Source organism: Mauremys reevesii, linkage group 5 (assembly GCF_016161935.1).
Source record: "Mauremys reevesii isolate NIE-2019 linkage group 5, ASM1616193v1, whole genome shotgun sequence".
Classification (NCBI taxonomy): Eukaryota; Metazoa; Chordata; order Testudines; family Geoemydidae; genus Mauremys; species Mauremys reevesii.
The window spans coordinates 54,414,371-54,437,064 of record NC_052627.1 but is presented as its reverse complement, the minus strand read 5'-3'; the positions used below and the strand labels follow the sequence as shown (position 1 = coordinate 54,437,064).

At 40.3% G+C, this 22,694-nt stretch overlaps 1 long non-coding RNA gene across 1 annotated transcript; it reads right to left on the bottom strand.

Moving 5' to 3' along the window:
- Positions 1-2,094: 2,094 nt before the first annotated feature.
- On the bottom strand, positions 2,095-20,035 carry LOC120405669. The gene is made up of 3 exons (XR_005598759.1): positions 19,786-20,035; positions 12,035-12,125; positions 2,095-2,194 (listed from the first exon to the last, which is right to left on the bottom strand). It is a non-coding gene; the product is annotated as an uncharacterized LOC120405669 (long non-coding RNA).
- Positions 20,036-22,694: the final 2,659 nt, after the last annotated feature.

The window sequence follows — 22,694 nt, the reverse complement described above, 5'->3', positions numbered from 1 at the left end:
CTTTGGTTGCTAAACAGAAGGGATTTCTGCACATAAAGTGGTATCTTGGGGAACAGGGGGTTAGAGGTCTTCATAGATAGTTAAGTCTGGGTTCATCACCACATAGTCTATTAACATATTATTGCTGCTTCTCTTCAGAAGGATGGTGATAAGATATGCATGAATATGGGGAACCAAATGATTGTTGTTGACTTGAGCACTTCTGTGACAATTCTCACAGCTGTGTTCAATTGCACATGAACAAGTTTGTATGTATGATACTTGCCCATACTGGTATACAATATTCAGCTGCTGAGAAGATGAGGGCTAAGGTGGCTTTCTGCAAGGTGTGAGCATCTGCTCTCCAACTGGTCCCAGCTAGTTTGTAGGAGATGTTCCTAGTCTTTGTTTTGGCCATGGTCTCCATCAGATGTTGATGGTATGCCACGCTACGATCTAGAACCACTCTGAGATATTTCAGAAAATCCTTGTGCCTGATTTTGGTGTAGCAGAAGGTGACATTCAGGCCCATATTTGCATGGTGATTGTGCAGATGGAATGTGGAAACAGCTGTTTTTTAGGGCTCAGTTGGAATCACTATAATCAATAGTCCTCTAGTTTTTTCAGATCTTCTGTGAGGATCTTCTGTGTTCAGTTTGGGTGAAGGTGCTCACTTGGATGGTGAGTGTGAAATCATGTGTATATCCAAATTTCCATGACTAGATTGATGGTATATTGTTACATTTTTACTTTACATATCAGTATTGGTGCACAGGGTGGAAACTAGTCTCTTCCATCCCTCGTCATTTGCTATTTGCATTTTTTCTTGGATGACCTTGTTTCCTCAGACCAGTTGGATTCTACCTGACAGCTTCATATGGGAGTCTGTTTATTGGCATCGGGAGTTCGTGCCCCAAATATGTCCAATGCTTCCTTCTGATTGTGGAAACAAGCTCCTGATTGGTGATTTCTTGGATCTCCTGGCTGGAAAAGAAAGACTTTGTTACCAACCAGTGCCAAGAATCTTTCATAGGCACTGATACATATCTAACATCATAATCAAGAAATGGTAGTAGGGAATTAAATTTTAAAGTAAATAAATAGAGGAAAAGATAAAATTGGTGGCTTCCTTCCCTTACTTATTGCATTTCTATCTCCTGGTCTATTTCCTAAATTTAGGAAAGTAACCCTATGTTGAGGTATGTATGAGGTAAGCTACTGGAAAGTGTTAATGCCCCAATAGTTGAGCGGATCTCTGGGGCTGAAATCATGTCTCCACTAAGGTCTATAGTAGTTTTTGCCATTGTCTTCAATGGGGCCAGGATTTCATCATGGGCATCTAGGCACTAGGAAATTCTGTTTCGGGACTGTAAATGAAAGTATTTGTGCTGACCAGTAACTGAGACCCACATTTAGAAGAGAAGGGGGCAGACTGTCAGATTGTCATAGATCCATTGACTTAAACTGAGCTTTGACAATTGACACTAGCTGACGATCTACCCCAAGGTCTGTAAATACAGGATAAAATTCAGCAGAATCGGCCACATGATCAAGAGATGTTACTAATGAGTTATCTTTTACCCTCCAGGGCAGAGTCTTATGGAAGAGAAACAGCAGTTCAGGAAACTTCATAAGGGTCACTTCATGCTGTTTCCTTTGAGCACAGAAGTTTAGGACGCTGCCGAGGAGAGGCAGGTGGCTTAGGTCCTAAAGCCAGTTGAGCAAAGGGTTCCTTAGGTAGCTCTGCCTCCACTGTGGAAACTTTGGGGACTCCACTCTGCTTCTTAGCCGCCTTTCTATGTCCTTTCCTCATTCAGCATCATAGAACTGCTTATGACTTTATGTTCCAAATGCAGAAACTTTATTATTGAAGAATGAGCCAGAAAGAACACTGTTTGATTTTCAGGCTAAATTTGCACAGCTGGTGTTTAGAAAACAAAATATTATTTTACTTGTAAATGTAGGAAATTTGTCATAAAATCACTGAGAGACAATAATCATGTAATCCCACAGTTCCATTTTTATGGAGTCACTTTTCAGAGTACAACCATTAAAGAGGTACTTATAGAAAAAGTAGCTTGTAGGTGCTATAGAAATACCTAAGATTCAGATAATGCTCCTGGTCTTAACTGTAGGGTATTAATTAATTGAATCCAAAGAATCCTGGAAATGATGGCTTCTCCATTTGTCCTGGAGGCTTCTAATTCCAGTTATCCTGAAAGAAAAATATGTCTTTTTTATAGGAACTCAGTGTTATTCAGTGGATTTCACCTTGCAGGAATGGAAGAATTTTGAAGGCTCCCAGACTGTTACTTCAGTATGTGCTGCATATGTAGTTTTGCTTAGCAGTTGAAATATCTTAGCAAGTCCTACTTACCAATCTATCTGATAAGATTTGATTGTGCTTCTCTATGTTTAACTTTTATAGGGAACTGTTTAGATAACAAAAGTGCTCCAGTGGCCACGTTTTGTACATAATTCCAAAATTAGAAAACAGGCTGTCTTTAGTATCCCAGGGTCTCAGATGGAGGGAAACACAGAGGACAGCAAGCACACTTCAATATTTTACAAGCTCTGCATTAGAAACAAGGTTAATGATGTGCTGTTGAAATAAGTTTATTTTCTACATTACTTTAATTGGTTGGGAGGTAAATGTAATGATCAAAGAACTATTTCATATGTATTACTATAATCATAGACTCTAGAGAGAGAAAAAAATAGTACTTTAGATCATCTAGTTTGTCTCCCTGCCAGTGCAGGATTGTTTCCTATAGTATATTTTCTAGTGCTTTGTGCTGTCTAGTCAAGTTTTATACACCCCTAACAATCATGGATGGTGTAATCTTTATTTGCCATTAAACTTGAATAAAATGATATGCCAGCCAGCATCCTGTGCTTCTCGAAAAAAATCCAGACGAATCTTTAGAGCAGTTATCAAACACCACCAACCTATAGCTAATAAACAATTTTATTTATTAAACAATAACTTTACCTCGCCTAGTTTCCTCTTTCCACACAACAAGAGCTGATGGGCCCAAGACACCACAACCCATCTACCATCAGCATGGGCCTCAGTATCCCAAAGCTATTACTCAGAAGTATAGAAATCTCAAGCTACAGATTGTAGCTGCTGCTACAAATAAGGATCTCCAAGACAGTCTGCAAGAGCCTTGCTAAAAATAACACATCTTTCAGGCTCTCAAAAACCCACACTTAACTCCCTGAAAATTAGATGTCACTTAGACCCTATATATATATATATAAAACTCTTTGTTCCTTCCATTACTTCCCTTTACACCCACAGATTTGACACAAATCCCAGCTTTGATAACCTTGGCAGTCAGTTTCATATACTTATTACACTTCATGTGAAATGATTCTGCCTAAATTTCCTGGTTGTTTTTAGTTATTATTTTCTAGATTGTTCTGTGCCTCCACCCTTTCTTCCCCACTTACCATTCTCTTTGGTCTAAAAAGTTTCTCATTCCTAGTCCTTTGGATAGATCCAGTGGATTGGGAGTCTGGAGGACTAGGATGAAATTCTGGCTCTGTTGAAGTCAATGGGAGTTTTGCTGTTGACTTCAGTGGACCAGAATTTCCCCCATGGGTTCTAGTACTTTCTCTGCTGCTGACTTGGTGTGTGACTTATGGCAAGACACTTTACCTCTCTGCCTTACTTTCCCCATCTGTAAAATGTGCAGAATGATACTAACCAAGCACTTTTAATTAATACATTTCAAAGTGGTATGAAGAGATAAGCATAATTTTTCGCTCATATTTTTATAATTTTGAATAATTCTATTTTATTACCTTGACGTTTTCTCTTTACCTCTACGCAAATAAATTATATGGGCCAAATTCTACCCTCAGATACACACAAGTGGTACACTTTGAAGTCACTGGGAGCTGCCAACATGCCTTTCCTCATGAGAAATAATCTCAAAAGCTGAATTTATCCTGGTTACCCCGTTACGATGTTAGATAATAGTCTTTCTGTGGAAAAACTAGCACAACTGAGCATGAGGTCTAACCAGTGCCTCATAAAGCAATCATATCATGTCTTTTGATGTGTATTCCATTTCCATTAAAATATTTATAGAGTTTAGCAGGAACAGGACAGAATACATCTTAGCAAACATTGAGAAAAGCAATGAGAACAATATATCCATGTACACATTTACAGTACCTCACTGAGTGATGACAGTAATGACCTGCCAGCTGTAATAGATTTATGCAAGACACTGCAAGGCACAGGTTATCAAAAAGTAAGTAGTAGAAAAAACATATGACAGCATATAAGTTACTTTGTTCATGCCTTTTTAGTATGCTGTTTGCCTTTTAAATGGCAGATATATACTGGACTAATGGCAATAACTCATGTACCCTTTTCCTGTTTAGAGTGCACAGCAGCACAACTGCTCTATTCACTGTGTACTCATTTATTTTAAAATGTGCTTTCTGTTTATTGTCTTAAGCCCTCTACACAGGGCCATGGTGTTCCTCATTACGATCTCTGCATCTCCAATTTTGGTAAAAATAATTGATCCAATTTTTGTTGTTTTGATACAGACAATCTCCCCTATTTTTCCTCACTTTATTCCCATACTTTGTTTTTTGCCTCCTCTCTGTGTGTTCTGTTTTTGTCCTGTGCCTCCTCCATTTTCAGTGACTCTTTCTGCTATCTATATTTTATCTGTTTCCCATTGTCTTTCATCTTCCTTCCTTCTCCCTCCTTATTGCTAACCCCTTCATTCCATCCTCAATTGTCCATTCATCTTTTGCTATCTGATGTACCTCTCACACTTCTGCACCCCAATATCCTTCACTCTGTTTTCTTTCTTCTTTGTCTCTGTTCACTTACTTCTTACTGCTCACATCAATTTGTTTCCTTTTCCCCTCTCTGCCCTTCCCCTTTGTATCTCACACTGGATGTCCTAGTGATGACTAATGAAGACAGAAAGGAGGTAAAGATGACGACAGATGAAGGACAATGTCAGGAGTTAAGATAGAAGCTGACTTTGTAGTTAAGATTTTTGCAGGAAAAAATAATGGAAAAATCAAACAGAAAGAATTCTTACAATTATTTAAGATACTGAATCCCATGACTGAAAAGTTATAGCCTTGGAATTAATGAAGTATGTGTTATAAAAGGACTGTTTTACAGTTTGCTTAAAAATAGGTACCACATAAGTAATGGAGAAACAAAAATAAAACCAAAATAAAGCTGCAGTGGTACAGGATGCTGGCAATGTACACCAAGAGAGAAATGCCTCTGGAGGATGTGGAGAGGCTAGTGAAGGAGATGAATAGAGAAATAAGACCAGGAATGTATGCAATCAGAACTAAAGTATGAAAAGATGGTGAATCAGAGGTAGTAAAAAACCTGCATCAAGTAATTAGTGCAGGTTGAAAAACAGAGAAAGTACCACAAGACTGAGAACAAGCAGTAATTATTCCGTTACACATGACGGAAAAAACAGGAGGAATGGAAAATGCCAGCAGCACCAGTTTACTGAGGGTACTAGACACACAGTATTCATTAGAGCAATTTTAAGCAGGACATAAGGCTATTTGGATAAGGCAATGGAATGTGGAGAAGCCAGAATGATTCTGAAGAGGATATGGGATATGCTGATTAAATTTACCCTAGTATGAATGGCAGAAAGTGCTCAAAGACAGGAATTCACTTGTGTCATGCTTCCTAAAATTTAGTCAACCATGTGACATATCTAATGTACAGTGGAGTTTCTTACTTTTTGTAAGTTTGACCACTTCTGATGGTATCCCTCAGTAGTGGCTAGATTTTTGCCCCCCTCCCATACTCATACTTTTGGAGGAGTAACTTATTCTCAAGAAAAAACAAGGAGTCCTTGTGTCACCTTAGAGACTAACAAATTTATTTGAGCATAAGCTTTCATGGGCTAAAACCCATCAAATGAAATCAAATGAAGTGGGTTTTAGCCCACAAAAGCTTATTTATGCCGAAATTTGTTAGTCTCTAAGGTGCCACAAGGACTCCTCATTGTTTTTGCTGATACAGACTTAGGGTACGTCTACACTACGGGATTATTTCGATTTTACATAAACCGGTTTAGCAAAACAGATTGTATAAAATCGAGTGTGCGCGGCCACACTAAACACATTAAATCGGTGGTGTGCGTCCACGGTCCGAGGCTAGTGTCGATTTCTGGAGCGTTGCACTGTGGTAGCTATCCCATAGCTATCCCATAGTTCCCGCAGCCTCCCCCGCCCCTTGGAATTTCTGGGTTGAGATCCCAGTGCCTGATGGGGCAAAAATCATTGTCACGGGTGGTTCTGGGTAAATGTCATCAGTCACTCCTTCCTCTGGGAAAGCAACGGCAGACAAGCATTTCACGCCTTTTTTCCCTGGATTGCCCTGGCAGATGCCATAGCATGGCAATCATGGAGCCTGTTTTGCCTTTTGTGACTGTCACCGTATGTGTACTAGATGCCGCTGACAGAGGCGATTCAGCAGCGCTACACAGCAGCATGCTTTTGCTTTTGCATGACAGCAGAGATGATTACCAGCCATACTGTACCATCTACCATACCATAAATTGGTAATAAGATGATCATGGTTACCAGTCCTTTTGCACTGCACCATTTGCTGCTGTCGTAAGTGCCCCTGGCTGAGATCAGCCAGGGGCGCAAAAGCCAAAATTGGGAATGACTCCCTGAGTCAATCCCTCCTTTTTGGTATCTAAAAATAGAATCAGTCCTGCCTAGAATATGGGCAAGTGTACTAGAGAACCACTGTATCATAGAACCAGAGAGCACAGCAGAAATTATGCAGAAATTATGAGCTGTATGCTATTCACAGGGGGTGCTCCTGCAACAACCCCACCTGTTGATTCCGTTCTTCCCCCAGCCTTCCTGGGCTACTGTAGCATTGTCCCTGCACTTGTGTGATGAAGTAATAAAGAATGCAGGAATAAGACACAGTGACTTGTTAGTGAGAAATGAGTGGAAGGCAGCCTCCAGCTGCTATGATAGTCCAGACAGGACATTAAGCAGTGTGGAGAAGAGGAGCCCAGCATCCCACTGCTAGTCCAGGGGCAATTGAATCTTTTCTTTACACATGAAGGGTGGGGGCTGATGGAGCTCAGCCCCCTGTTGCTATGATGAAGACGGTTACCAGCCATACTGCACCATCTACCAGGAAAAATTAGGAGCAGGTGCCCTTGATTGACCTAACTGATGCTAGTCGGCATGGTTACCAGTCCTTCTGCACTGCCCCATGTGCCAATAGGCTGATGATGACGATGGATATCAGTCATATTGCACCATCAGCCACCCATGGCGGGGGGTGGGGTGGGGAGCAAGGATGTTGGTGTTGAGTGCTGCAGCATCCCGTCTATCTGCAGCATTCAGTAAAGATAGGGTGACATGTAAAAGAGTCAAGAGAGGATTGTTTTCCCTTTCACTTCTGCGGGTGAGTGGGGGGGTGCGTAAATTGCCGAGCTATGCCCTGACCCACCGCGGACACTGTGTTTGACCCATGAAGCATTTGGAGCTCAGCCAAGAATGCAAATGCTTTTCGGAGACTGCAGGAACTGTGGGATAGCTTGAGTCCTCCAGTCCATGAGCGTCCATTTGATTCTTTGGCTTTCCGTTACGCTTGTCACGCAGCAGTGTGCTGAGTCCCTGCTATGGCGTCTGTCTGGAGATTTTTTAAAAATGATTTTGAATTTCGTCTTCTGTAACGGAGCGCTGATAAAACAGATTTGCCTGCCCTTACAGCAATCACATCTGCATGGTCCATGCTGGAGCTCTTTCTTTATTTTGATTTTTAACTGCATTGCCACACGTGCTGATCGGAGCTCCACGCTGGGTAAACAGGAAATATTCAAAAGTTTGCGGGGCTTTTCCTGTCTACTGGCCACTGCACCTGAGTTCAGATTGCTGTCCAGAGCGGTCAGTGGTGCACTGTGGGATACCGCCCAGAGGTCAATACCGTCGATCTGCGGCCACACTAACCCTAATCCGATATGGTAATTCCGATACTAGCGCTACTCCTCTCGTTAGGGAGGAGTACAGAAATCGATTGAAAGAGCCCTTTATATCGATATAAAGGGCCTCTCAGTGTGGACGGGTGTGGCGTTAAATCGGTTTTACGCTCCTAAAACCGGTTTAAATGCTTAGTGTAGACCAGGCCTAACATGGCTACTGCTCTGAAACTTATTCTCAAGAGTTGTTCCACTGAGTGCTCAGAAAGCATGAGTACAGGGGGCAAAATAGGGTGATGAGATGTCCCAATTTTAGAGTATTTTTCTTATACAGGCTCCTATTACCCCCACCCCCGTCCCGATTTTTCACATTTGCTGTCTGGTCATGCTAGGGAAAAATCTAGCCACTAACAGAGGATACTGTAACTTAGTACAAATGTACAAAATGGAACAAACTTTTTAAATCACTAACTCTGGGAGTGAAGGACTACTCAGCATGAGTAAGGATGGTACAATCTGACCCAGCATATACAAGGAATCTCAACCTCATACCAGGAAAACTTTCAGAATGAATACACTGTCTAGGACAGAGGTCGGCAATCTTTCAGAAGTGGTGTGCCGAGTCTTCATTTATTCACTCTGATTTAAGGTTCCGCGCTCCAGGAATACATTTTAACCTTTTTAGAAGGTCTCTTTCTATAAGTCTATAATATATAACTAAACTATTGTTGTTTTTAAAGGTTTTTAAAATGTTTAAGAAGCTTCATTTAAAATTAAATTAAAATGCAGACCCCCCTGGACTGGTGGTCAGGACCTGGGCAGTGTGAGTGCCACTGAAAATCAGCTCGCGTGCCGCCTTCGGCACCCATGCCATACGTTGCCTACCCCTGGTCTAGGAGCACCCAGTGTATTTATGTAATGGCTGTCATCATGAATGGTGGATACACTTCACTGTCTGTCAAAGATTCTGATCATCTGCATATCCAGTATTATTTCACTGTCTGGGAATAATTTTTCCCACTGATAATCCCATAGTAATATCAGTGCATTTGTATTTCTCTGTGATTTCCCCCCAACATTTTAAAGAGTTTAACTATTCACTGAATGAAAGTGAAAGAAATATTCTCTTAATTAAAACATAAATTAAATATGCAAATTTGTGCAGAGAATAAAACTTAACAACAAAGGTGGTAGAAAGGAGGAGAATACAAAGTGCTATAGACTATACTTGATCCATTATGGAACTCCCACCAATGTCAGTGGGAGTTGCGCATATGAATCAAGGGTAGAGATGACCCTAAGAAGGAATTTCTGCACTGCTTTGTGCAATTGTCTTGAGCAGGAGGACAACACAATAGTTGAAAAATATCTTAAATATTGGGGGAAAAACCCTAAATATTTTTCTAGAGGGACACTTTATCTTGAAAAAAGTTGTTACTGTATATCAAAGTAGCATAATTTTTAAGAAATGAATAGTTTGCTTTCATAAAAGTTTAAAAACCAATAATACAGAGTAAGACCCGACAGGTACAACTGCACCTCGAGTAGCTGAAGGTGTTTGAACCTCCACCCTTATTACTCAAAATATATACAATGTATTAGTTTCTGATATAACTGCACACTTTGTCATGTACTTAAGCCCCTTCGTTTTCAGTTTGAACTGATTTTTACTGAAAATTTCCCAGGTTTTACAAAAAGTATTATTCATTTTTTTCCTGATTTTCACCCTACTTTTGTATCATTCAACTATATAAAAAATAAATTCGCATTTTTAGATGCAAAACACAGCTCCTGTTGGCTTCATTTGCTCAGCACTTCTGTACATCAGAATCTGTATGTTTCAAGTAGGACATCCAGAAGAAGAGGAACACACAATTAGTGACCACCAATGAAAAGTGTGGTTTAAATGATTTATCAGCATCACACAGGAAATTTCTGGCAGAGGCAGTGATAGAATGCAATTCTCCAGAGCAGCATTCAACTACCTTAACCATTAGACCATCCTTTCTGTCCCTGCAGTCCCCTGCCTCAGTTGCTCCACACTTTTCAACTTCTACAACAAATGAGGCAGGGGTGTGAAAGCCAACATCTTCATTCGCACAAGGCTCATTAATTCCCTGAACACTGTCCTTCCTGTGCTCTGAATGAGGCAAAGGTCCTGTGGAAAAATAAACTGTGATACTGTAAATAAGTGCAAGGGGAATACATTAATATTGCACGAGTAACCTTAATTATGGCATCTCCTAAATTTGAGTGCTTCACTTTGCAACCTAAATCACATTTTTATATAGTTTTAAAAATGTAATTTCTTAGATTTTATAAAAGATAAACTTAAAAAAATGGATCGTGGACTAGCCCCAATGCTAGAACCATATTGACCCCCACAAGGTTCCAATAGTGCTGATATTACTTGCGTTAATGGAGTAGCTGGTAGTGGTAGTACACTGTTATTCTTTATGTGGACTGGCTCACTATATGGACAAGAGACACACACTTTGAAAGTGGGTTTCCTCGGGAATCTTGGGTTCATAGATTCATCGATTTCAAGGCCAGAAAGGACCATTGTGATCATGTTGTCTGACCTGTTGTATAACACAGGCCATAGAACTTCCCCAAAATAATTCCCAGAACAGATATTTTAGGGGAAGAAAATCCAATCTTGATTTTAAAATTGCCAGTGATGGAGAATTCACTGTGAATCTTGGTAAATTGTTCCAATGGTTAATTACCCCCACTTTCAAATATTTATGCCTTATTTCTAGTCTGAATTTGTTTAGCTTCAATTTCCAGCCCTTGGATCCGGTTACATCTTTCTCTGCTAGATTGAAGAGCCCATTGTTAAATATTTGTTTCCCATGTAGATACTTATAGACTGTAATAAAGTCACCTCATAACCTTCTCTTTGTTAAGGTAAATAGATTAAGCCCAGTGACTTGTCCTCTTCATTATTTATCACTTCCCCAATTGTAGTGTAATCTTCAAACTTTATCACTGAGGATTTTATATTTTCTTTGAGATCATTCATAAAAATGTTAAATAGTGTAGGGCTGAGAACTGATGCCTGCAGGACCCCACAAGAAACACACCCTTTGATGATTCCACATTTACAATTATATTTTGAGACCTATCCGTTAGTCGGTTTTTAATCCATTTAATGTGTGCCTTGTTAATTTTATATTGTTCTAGGTTTTTAATAAAAAATGTCATGTGGTACCAAATCAAATGCCTTACAGAAGTCTAAGTATATTAAGTCAACACTATTAGCTTTATCAGACAGATTTGTAATCTGGGTTTTATCCCAGGTTCTGGAAGGATGTAGGCTGGACTGGTTATAGACTCATCTAACTCTTTCCATTCCCTGCCCCCATTCTGCAGCTGTCCTCTAGTATGTCTTACCTACTGCCCCTTCTGTTCCTATTTTACCTGCTTCTATTCCCCATAACCAGTTCTTAACCCCCTCTTCTCCTATCATACCCCCTCTCACCTGCTTGGCCCTTATCTCTTCATCCCTCTGTATTCAAGACAAAATGCTTCCTCCTGTTCCACCAAGATTCCAACACGAAGAACATTGACAACACAAGAAAAACAGTTGCCTGCTCTGTTCCATTGCCCAGTGCCAGAACAGCAATTATAGGCAGACAGCAATCTCTGAAGCACATCTCTGAAGTCCGTTCTCCAAAGTATGAAGGTACAAGAGTTTCTCAATCAAACAGTTGTAAACATTTTTAACACTGGCAAAATGACATATTTCTCCCCAGGCTCATTCTCAGAAATGGTGGAACTAGTTTTTGGAGGGTTAAAAGAAAAGAAAAAGACAGAAAAATCATCCTGAGGCATATAGGAATTTAAATTTTGGCAAATTATATGAAACTAAAACAAGGTCTTAAGTTTTAGACAATATTAACTATAGGCATTGCTACCAGCTTTTTATGTAATAGATCATAATATGTATCTATGTATGTATAACATGTCTAGAGTTATTCATATGCATATGTTTTGAGATATATCTATATATCTATATATCTATATAGATATATAGATATATCTATATAGATATATAGATATATATATATAAAAATATTAATTACCTTTTCTTCCCATGACCTTCCTTTTGCACCCCAGATGTCAGTTTTCTCCAAATGCACCAGATATCAATAAGAATGTCCATTTCAGTGTGGCCTGTTTGTTGGAATTTTTACAGAAATATGGATAAAATCATAAAATGAAAGACTTTAATTACATACACATTTAGAATGATTCTACAAAAAGTATCACTCACCTAACACTAGATTTAGAATGACCAAATGTTGCAGTTTCACCCATTTGATTGGAATTTGGAGAGAGATTTCTGGAGAAATTTTGTTCCGCAATTATTGATTTATCAGAAACTATACATGAAACAAAGATTTTCGTCCAAATCCTCAACTGGTGTAAACAAGCATACCTTCAGTGGAGCAATGCTAATTTACAGCAGCTGAGGAACTTTGCTGTTGCCTCCATTTTAAGGTAACAGAATGAACTAATGGGGAATTATTCACCCAGTGTTCAATAAACAACTACAAATGAGCTCCATGGGCTCATGTAGTATCCTTGAGAACTCTTCAGCAGATTCACAACATGGTCAGCTTCCATAGTTGCAAATAGTTCATTACTTCTTGAGGGTGAAGGCCTTTCTTTGCCCAAGGCAGGCATATGGCATTTAAATGGCTAACCCCTCCCATGGCTGGAGCCACAATCCCTGTCCATCCTGAAAACCATATGTGGTAACTGGATTTATTGAGGGATGACCTTAAGAGAAACAGTTTTTTTGAGAGAACAGATTCCTCTCCATCTGATTGACAGCTGGGAAGACTGAATAGATCACAAGGCCATTTATCATCTCCTGGCTGAGGTCTTTGAAACTGAGCTATCATTCAGGGAGAGAAGATGGTGCCAATAAAACTTCAGTGCATCCAGCTGCCCTGCCTGAACTTCCCTCTTCATGATGAAATGACAGAACGGTTAGTCTGTTCCTCTCTTTCTCCACATGGGACCCACGGAATGGTTACTGTACCCTTAAAGTTATAAAGGATGGGCCAGGGAGATTATTTACATTAGTTCCTTGTCCACCCTTCAGCATCTCAATAGCTCCTGGCCACAGTATAAGCCTGCATCTCTTTCTTACCTCCATGCAAACAGGGCTCAGTTGTTTATTATCTCCCATTGCTTGGACTGTTTCTTTCCTTTCTCTATAGTTTCCCCAGACCCTAGCTCTCTAGACTCCAGGATTATTCAGCTCAGCTTGTAACTGGTGTAGGCAGTCATATAAGAGTCAAGTGCCCATTGCCACCATGTAAATTGGTTCACAATTTGTTGCCCTTTTAGTTTGGATAATGAGGTACTTGCCTTTGTTCAGGTCTTAAAATAAGTGAATCATTTTAATTTGTCTATTGCTAGTAAGTTTATTTTTTCCTCTATTTGATCTTTGGTGTTTTTAGGAAATTAAATGCAATTAAATTTAAGAAAAAATAATAGCTGGATGGAATTAAAACCAGATTCTTATGACTAGCAGTAGCAATCTGTGAACTACTGATGTATATGTTTAATATCTCCCTTGAGACTGGGGAAGTTCCTCAAATGTTGAAACTGGCTTAAATAATTTAAATTCATAAAGGTGGTGAAAACTCCTTGGCTAATAATGTTAGACTGACTTCTTTGCTTCCAATTTAATCTAAAATTCTTGAAATACTTGTTAACTTATGTTGACTTATGTGAATGTCTTATTCTACTGAATGGTTGGCATCCTTTACAATGTGGCCTTAGAACAAATCAAGCTAATATTCTCATGTTGCTTAAAATAAAAGTGACTTTTATCAAGCAAATGATCATGTTGTTTGACCTATAGTATGTTTGCAGTTGTGTACAGAGCATGCAAAATATCTGACCACTTTAAATAATTTCTAAAATTAAAGGGTGTGGGTTTTGTTTTAACATAGCAGAGCTGCAGTGGCTTGAATCCTATTTATCAAAATGTCTCCTGTTCACTTCAACAAATCATTTTAAATCTAACAATTATGAGTAAGATTCATTTTCGCTCCTTTGCTGTCTGGTTTTGGAAGCAATGTATACAAATACTTGTAGACTATTACCTAATAAATATTCCAATGTATTGATAATTATAAATAGCTTTACCTAAACAGATGGTGATACCAGTTTAATGGTGTCTTTAGAAATAAGAAATTGAATTTTAAGAGCATTAAAACTATAGTGTGTAGCATTAATCTCCTTTTGCTTGTATTTCTTTTCTTCAAAGTCTTAAAATTTCTAGCTTTCTAGACTTTAATATGTGTAGAATGTTGCTGCCTTCCTTTTTACACAAAGAAATAAATGCAACCATACCATACCATTCTTAAACAACACCAATGGCTTTCATTGGTTTCAGGATCTATGTCGGTATTGCCATGCTTGTTTTTAAGAATCTCCTTGGATCTTGCCTCATCCAATACTTTATCTCTCTTGACTCCCCTTATCCTCTCCTTTGATGAGTTATTATTTATGATGTGTATTATCTTAGCACCTAAGAGCCCCAACCATGGACCAGGACCCCATTGTGCTAGGCAGTAGTCAGGTCTTTTTGTCCCTTCATACAATCGTGCCTCTATTAGCACACATACCTTTTACTACTGAACTGTTATTGGAAACAGATTTCTAGTATCTTTTTAGCGGTGGTTTGGAAACAGCAGGAATTGTTTTTCTTCCTTCGTTACAGAGCACCTATTGCTGTTCCTTTCCTGATATTAATACAATAACTATTATTTAGCCTTGCAAAGCATTTTGGGATACATTTTGTTGAGAGATTCTATAAAAAGGAAGCAATATGGTATTGTGTTTTTACAGTTCATGGAGAAATGAATAGGTAAACTGCAATGTGTTTTTTAACAGGAATGAGCCATTACATAATAAATATTAATATTGTAGAGCAAGGAGTATGCAGTAAATATAACACCTATGAGACTAATCCCAGTACATAGTTCAAATAACTGGACTGTACACTGTGGATTTACAAAGGGAAAAAGTAATCTACTTCAAAGGCTTCCGAGTAGCAGCAAATTCACTGTGTAGCCACTATTGAGTCCTCAGAGGTATAAAAGTCCTTACTTCGGCACGTTTGCTTCGCTGGTACAGAAGCTACCAGCTCTATCTACTCCAACTTCCAAGCCCCTCTGTGAGCTATAATGAAAGCTATATGAATTATTCATATTTTTTTTAACTAATATAATCCTGCTTGTATGTCAAATTATCCAGGAGCACACTTGATATTACCTGATCAGTTTGTTGTTCACAATTATTTTGGGATTATACAAATATATTTCAGCCTATGGATTTTTCATTATTAACTCCTGTGACTATTGCTTTTCTCTGTTCATCGTTCACTATTTGCCTTGTTTGATAGTATTTCTGCTTCATGACTGGCTAACTCCAAAATCCACAAAGAGATTTCTTTTGTCACTTTGTCACAACACTTTCTCTTTCCATGCACATTCATAAGAATAAAAATGATCTCTTATGACCATCAGATGAAAGAAGTCAGGAATCCTGTGAAAGGGAATTTATTTTTATTTCAACAAATACTATTTTGTCATGGTCTCTGGTGTGGTTGGGATTCAGGTGTCCCCAAGAATCAGAGCTCCATTGTGTTCCAGGTTCTGTGAATCTACCTGTGTGGTATCCCTGCACATCTGTCACAGGAGTAGTTTGGGCCTGTCTTTTCTCTTCTTGCTCAAGTGCTGCTGAAGCAGAGGGAAAAAGATTGCAGGGACTATATGGAGTGAGTGTACTCCATGCACTATTTAGGCCAGGTCTACACTACGCGTTTAAACCAAATTTAGCAGCGTTAAACCGATTTAACCCTGCACCCATCCACACAACGAGGCCCTTTATATCGATATAAAGGGCTCTTTAAACCGATTTCTGTACTCCTCCCCGACGAGAAGAGTAGCGCTGAAATCGGTATTTCCATGTCAGATTAGGGTTAGTATGGCCGCAAATCGATGGTATTGGCCTCCAGGCGGTATCCCACAGTGCACCAATGTGACCGCTCTGGAAAGCAATTTGAACTCGGATGCACTGGCCAGGTAAACAGGAAAAGCCCTGCGAACTTTTGAATTTCATTTCCTGTTTACCCAGCGTGGAGCTCTGATCAGCACAGGTGGCGATGCAGTCCCAAATCCAAAAAGAGCTCCAGCATGGACCATACGGGAGATACTGGATCTGATCGCTGTATGGGGAGACAAATCTGTTCTATCAGAGCTCCGTTACAGAAGACGAAATGACAAAGCATTTGAAAAAATCTCCAGGCTATGATAGACAGAGGCCACAGCACAGTGCTGTGTGACAAGCGTAACGGAAAGCCAAAGAATCAAATGGACGCTCATGGAGGGAGGGATGGGGTACTGAGGACTCCAGCTATCCCACAGTCCCCGCAGTCTCCGAAAAGCATTTGCATTCTTGGCTGAGCTCCCAATGCCTGAAGGATCAAAAACATTTTCCCGGGTGTTTCAGGGTATATGTCGTCAATTTACACCCTTCCCCTCCTCCCCGAAAGAAAAGGGGAAAAAAATGTTTCTCGCCTTTTTTCAGTGTCACCCTATGTCTACTGTATGCTGCTGGTAGACGGGGTGCTGCAGTGCTGAACACCAGCATCCCCTTCCCAGTGGCAGACAGTACAATATGACTGCTATCCATCGTCATCATCAGCCCGTGAGTGCTCCTGGCTGGCCTCGGTGAGGTCAGCCGGGAGCGCCTGGGTAAAAATGGGAATGACTCCCCATCATTCCCGGCAGATGGTACAGAACAGCTGGTAACCATCTTCATCATAGTAACTGGAGGCTGAGCTCCATCAGCCCACCCCCCTTTCGTGTCTAAAGAAAAGATTCTGTACTGCCTGGACTATCATAGCAGTGGGAGGCTGGGCTCCTCTCCCCCGCCACCCTTTAATGTCCTGCCTGGACTATCATAGCAGCTGGAGGCTTCCTCCCCCTCATTTTATCTCACTAAAAAGTCAGTGTTTCTTATTCCTGCATTCTTTATTACTTCATCACACAAATGGGGGGACACTGCCACGGTAGCCCAGGAGGGTTGGGGGAGGAGGGAAGCAATGGGTGGGGTTGTTGCAGGGGCTCCCCCTAGAATGGCATGCAGCTCATCATTTCTGCGGGATCTCTGGGGCTCTGACATGGAGCAGCTGTGCTCTCTGGTTCTCTAGTACACTTGCCCCATATTCTAGGCAGGACTGACTCTATTTTTAGACAAAACATAAAGAAAGGAATGACCCGGGGAATCATTCCCTTTTTTGTCCATGCGCCCCCGGCCGACCTCAGTGAGGCCAGCCAGGAGCACCCATGACAGCAGCAGATGGTACAGAACACCGATAACCGTCATCTCATCGCCAATTTACAATGGCATGGCAGACGGTGCAATAGGGATGGTAACTGTCTCAGTACCTTGCAAAGGCAAATGAATGCTGCTGTGTAGCACTGCAGTACTGCATCTGTCAGCAGCATCCAGTACACATACGGTGACAGTGACAAAAGGCAAAAACGGGCTCCATGGTTGCCATGCTATGGAGTCTGCCAGGGCTATCCAGGAAAAAAGGGCGCGAAATGATTGTCTGCCGTTGCTTTCATGGAGGAAGGATTGAGTGACGACATTTACCCAGAATCACCCGCGACACTGTTTTTGCATTGGGATCTCAACTCAGAATTCCAATGGGCGGGGGAGACTGCGGGAACTATGGGATAGCTACAGGACAGCTACTCACAGTGCAACGCTCCAGAAATCGACGCTAGCCTCGGTACATGGACGCACTCCGCCGAATTAATGTGCTTAGTGTGGCCGCGTGCACTCGACTTTATACAATCTCTTTTACAAAACCGGTTTATGTAAAATCGGAATAATCCCGTACTGTAGACATACCCTTAGAGGTAGATATAGCATGGAGTTGTCTTTGCAGTAGAAGCTGAGGTCATGGAGTGGGCATGCTCAGCGAGGGCTGAACATTTTAACTAGCAAAGCTGACCTGAACATTAAGGTGGGTTGCAAAACAATTTTTTTCTGCTTCCCCTGAAATTTAACCCTTTTTTGCCTATGATTATACCAGCACCTTGCACAGGGCTAACCTAAAGATTGTGAGGTGATTTTTTGGGGATATATTTGGAAATGAATAGACTCATTTGATTTATTCTCTCATGTTTTATGTCACTTTATGTTGGGTGACCTATACGTTATATCCAGTTTCCAGCTGGGTATTCTTGTTGATTGCAATAATTGATTTGCATCAGTTTACTTTTTAAAGACTACCTTTGAAGGACCAGGGCTAGAAGACAATGCTCTTAAATGAAAGATGAGGTTCACCTTTATAGGGCTTAAAGGCTCATTCTTTTAACAAAGGGCTCATATGAGCCTGAGAGCCCCTCTAGACATTAACTCCTTCTGCGGCTTTCAGCAATTCATGTTACATCTGCCTCAATTTCTCCATCTATAAAATGGTGATATTATTATTTACTTATAAACTGCTTTGAACATGAAAGATATTCAATGGTGGATACCCTTTTATGGATGCTTTCACATATTTAGACATTCTGCTGACCATTTTTGTGCCTGTAAACATGCAGCTGCAAGAACAGAGGGCTAGTGAAGATGCGGCTGGAGATTTGTGTTTAAAAAAAGAAAAAAGGCAAGCCAGAGCATGCAAGTATTAAGTGTCCTCTTATTTTACTATATCAAACAGATATATGAATCGGTCTCTTAAATGAGAAAATTTTAGCACAAAGCACAACTTATCACATATTCTTATTAGCAACAAATCTGTCAGGAGCACATTTTGTTGAAATGTATAATGTGTAATGTAATTGCTGAACTAAACATTGCTCGTGAGTTTCTTCAGATACGTAGCCAATAAGAAACTCTTTGCCTATGTGATCTTTTCAACTGTCTTAGAGAGCCAAATGAAAAATTTAGTATATATCCCTATTCTGCTATTTTTAAATTTCTGACAAATACAGTACAAGATGGGCAATTTCCCCATCTAATACCTAATTTAAGAACAAGTTAATAATTATTCATTATGTGAAATAGTCTTTACTTTATTGAACTGTTTGAAAATAACCAGGATAGGAGAAGACAGCTGAATGAAAACTGCTTCTACAAAGTCTGAGAGACAGTATCATCTTGTGGAGTGGCGAGTGTGCTCATTGAAATAAAGGCTGTGTCACACAGTGATTTTGACTGAGATATGCTACAGGTGAAAAGCCAGATTTTATATCTTATCTGGTGACCCCCCCCTCCTACACACACATACAATAATGCCCACTAGTAGGAAGCTGAAAAAAGAATTGTGAATCAATGGGATCTTCTAAGGATGGCAGGCAAATTCATCTCCACACAAAGTAATAGGTACCAATGTAATCAAAGCTGACAGTAGACAAACTATACTGTGCATAAGAACTAAAAGTTCAACTAATTTTTGGTTTGGGTTGGAGTCCTTAATTTTTTTTAAACCTGCAGACAGTCCAGCTCAATCTCTTTCAGCCATTCTCTGCCAAGAGAATTCATGACCCTTTGTTTCACAACATAGAACTTTAGGATATGCTGTTTAGAGTTGTTACGTTCACCATAACAACACCCAAGGTCCTGAAGATTCCCTCTGTATATCTTTTCAGAAGTATCGAGGTCTTCTGCAACTTCAACCTTTTAAGTAGTTTCTGATAATCCTAGTGTGAAATTACAGAAACAGCAGACCCTGAATCAAGCTCCATTTTAAGTCTTATCCCTTCCACTTGCAAAGGAATCCAAACAATACCTCATTTGTCTTCTAAATTAAACAGTTGTAGAGATGCTACAGCATTCTCCATGGATTCCATGTTGCCTTCTGTAAACTAATGAATCTGAAATTCTCTGGTATTGCCCTTGTAAGGTGGTGGTTGTGCTTCTCGCACTGACCTGCACATCTTCTACATGTGCTCCAATTTCTTGCAGTTTCTACAGAACTTGACTTTGAGCCAACAATCATTAGCATTATGAAACTGTTTGCCATCATAAAAGCAGACAACCTTTGAGGTTTTTTTCATGTTGTCCTTTTTCCTTTACCCCCACTTTATTTGTTGCATATATCTGATGCTGTTGCAACTCTCTGGCATCTTTAATAGCAATTTCAAGGGTCAAATCAGCCTCAGTCAATAACTGTTGTTGGATTATTTCATTTTACATACCACATACTAACTAGTCCCTTACTACATTATTTAAACTCTCTCCATACTGGCAATGCTTTGTTAAATTCCTTAATGCAGCCACACATTCAAGAATTGTTTCATTTTCTTTTTGATTCTATATCTGTAAAAGTGGAACACTGCAATCTCACCAGGGGCTTTGGGATAGTTGTTTCTGTAGAACTTATCTCAGCAAGTATTTTGTCTGCTGGTTTAATAGGAGTTGGTAAACTGAACAGCAAATAGATTTTGAGCCCCAATATACTCAGTAAAACTTTTGTAGCTTTTATATCATCGCTTTTTCTGTTCACTGATATCATTAGCTTGTATATATTGTCTCTTGATATAGGTAGTCCAGTTCTTGATTGAGCTAACAAACAAGTCCATTTTCCCCAAACGGCCAGATATTTTTAATCTTTTTGATTTCTATTAGTAGATTATGCACAATGCCAGTGCTGCAGGTTGCAGTTTTAGTTTCACTTTCTTTAGACCTCTGCAGTGTATCCCACTGTATTCCTGGCTTAGAATCCCATCATCCTTGCCAATTGTTGCATCCTTGCTCTCCACATAATATGGCAAAACTGCACTGGCATAGTTGGATCCCAAACAACTCTGTTTATTAACTACAGTATATACAAATATACGTAGCTACTTACGTATAAGCCGGTGGCTCTGCAACAGAAGACAGAGAGGTCCACTAGATCAGTGGTTCTCAAACTTGGGCCGCTACTTGTTCAGGGAAAGCCCCTGGCGGGCTGGGCCGGTTTGCTTACCTGCCACGTCCGCAGCTTCGGCCAATTGCGTGGGCCGAGGGATGTGCTGGCCACCCTTCCTGCAGCCCCCATTTGCCTGGAGCGGCGAACCGCAGCCAGTGGGAGCTGTGATTGGCCAAACCTGCAGATGCGGCAGGTAAACAAACTGGCCCGGGCCGCCAGGGACTTTCCCTGAACAAGCGGCGGACCAGCTTTGAGAACCACTGCACTAGAGGTCTTCCAGATGATTTAAAGGAGTATTACCTAACTCTTAGACACTACAGGGAAGAGAAAGAATGGTCTCACGGATAGGCAGTTGACTGCTGCCCTGGATAATTGGATTCTATTCCTACCTCTGCCACACAGTTCCTGTGCGTGATGCTAGGCAAGCCCCTTAAATCTGACTTTTCACAGGTGGTTGCTAATTGTGTATTCCTCAGTATCTGGTGTCTGACTTGAAACACATGGAACCTTATTTCCAGAAGTGCTGAGCACTCACAACTGCAATTGAAATCAATGGAAGCTGTGCTTTGCAATGGTGCCTGAACTGCTCCCCTGCCATGAAGTGCAGCCCCTGCCGGTGTTGCTCTGCGCCTGCCCGAGGCTTGCAGTTCGGGGGTGTGGCAATGCTGCTGTGAAGCACAGCCCGTGTCAATGCCACTCCGCCTCTGCCTGAGGCTTGAAGTTTGTGGGGGGAGGGAGAGGGACCTGCCCACCAAACTACACCCATGTTAAAAAGTGGGGAGACATCACCTCCTGGCTCCCCTGGTTCTGATGCTTGTGGCCCCCCCTCACTTCTGCAAAGGTTCTGGCGCTCTTAGTGCTTTGTACTTATAAAGTTCAATAAAATTGATAAATACCCAGAAAAATTGAGCCTAAGGCATTTCAAGTTGGCCACCCAAAATTTGTGGTTACTTTTGGCCTTAATCTCTCTGTGCCTTTGTTTCTCATCTGGAGATAATACTATCCCCTCAGTTCACAGGGATGATGTAAAAATAATTCTGTCTTTAGAGCAGCGTTTGTATAGTGTGCAGTCAATAAGGTCTGGGACCACACATTGAACAATGAGGAGAAAACAGTATACAAAATGGCAGCTCATTAAGTTGAGCACCTTCCATTCTATGTGCAGGGGATGTGTGGAAAAAATAGTATGGGATCATGAAATTAAAGACACAAAAGAGGGCCTAATTAATGTTGCACAGGCAACCCTTAATTATGACATTCTCTAACTTTTCAGTGATTGGCTTTGCAACCTTAATGTTCTTTGTGTAATACATAAATATAATATATGAATGATGGAATTAAACACATTTATTATGTGAGTATTACTGATGGTACTTGCTTTGTAAGGTATGAGGGATATGAACTTAAGTGAGGGCACTGAAGAGGTCTAGTAATAACTCGCAGTAAAAGAAATCAAAGCTAATCCTCTTGTCTATCTTTAACCATCATGCTTCATCATGTAATTCTGCAGTAGATTAGTCAACACATATAAAGGTCAATGGAAATCACAGTGAAAGAAAAGTTGACTGATCTTGAACATACATGTGGTGACTTTGTAAGAGTGGCAGTTATTTCAAGGTTCTGTTGGCATTTTAGGAAAAAATGGAAAGAAATGGAGCAAGAGTGCCCGATTTTAAAAAAGCTGGTAATAGTTTGTTAGTAACGGGGCAAATTGTATAGTTCTGTGTAGTAATTGAATAAATTAGAAGGATGCCTTAGTAAATATGAGAGTATATCTCTATTTTAGG